Here is a 689-nt window from a genome sequence, read left to right on the forward strand (position 1 = left end):
ATATATTTTTTTAAACGATTTTGGCCGTCTTGCATAGTTGGAAAGATTTTGATGATCAATTTTAACTGTTACTTTGCAACTTTGTTACCTTGTGGGGTCTGGTACTCGTAAGTATATTTGAAAGGGTAGGTAATGAAATAGGAAGAGCTGTTTAGTTTTCGTCTGTTTTATTGTCATAATACAGACGACGGCACTCTTTCAAACAGACATCAAAAGCATAACAATCCATTTTATTTTATTTTATTGTTCCTCCTCACCCATTTTTTTATATATTTTTTAACAAGAATGGTGTCTATTACTTTTTTCTTCATAAGAATTGTATTTTTTATAACCAACTTTCTTTTTTTTTTTACAAGAATGGTGTCTGTTAAAAGCTATTTATATGATCTTACAAAAATAGTCTCTTACTAAGAATGGTGTATATTGTATTTTTTCTTCTCATTTCCAAGAATGGTGTCTCTGACACTTATTATTTTTACAAGAATGGTTTCTCTTACCACTTTTTTTTTTTACAATAGTGTATATTCCCAATAATTTTCGCTCCTGTTTTTACATCATTCTCTGCTGTCTCCCAGCGACTACGATGTTTTACAACACACCCACGCTTACTAACACCTTTCCACCTTTCCAACACAGGGTCATGAAAACGACAGTCAGTATAACAACACTGTTATCAGGAAGATTTTTTT

This window comes from Penaeus monodon, chromosome 15, assembly GCF_015228065.2.
Source record: "Penaeus monodon isolate SGIC_2016 chromosome 15, NSTDA_Pmon_1, whole genome shotgun sequence".
In the NCBI taxonomy this organism is placed as follows: domain Eukaryota; kingdom Metazoa; phylum Arthropoda; class Malacostraca; order Decapoda; family Penaeidae; genus Penaeus; species Penaeus monodon.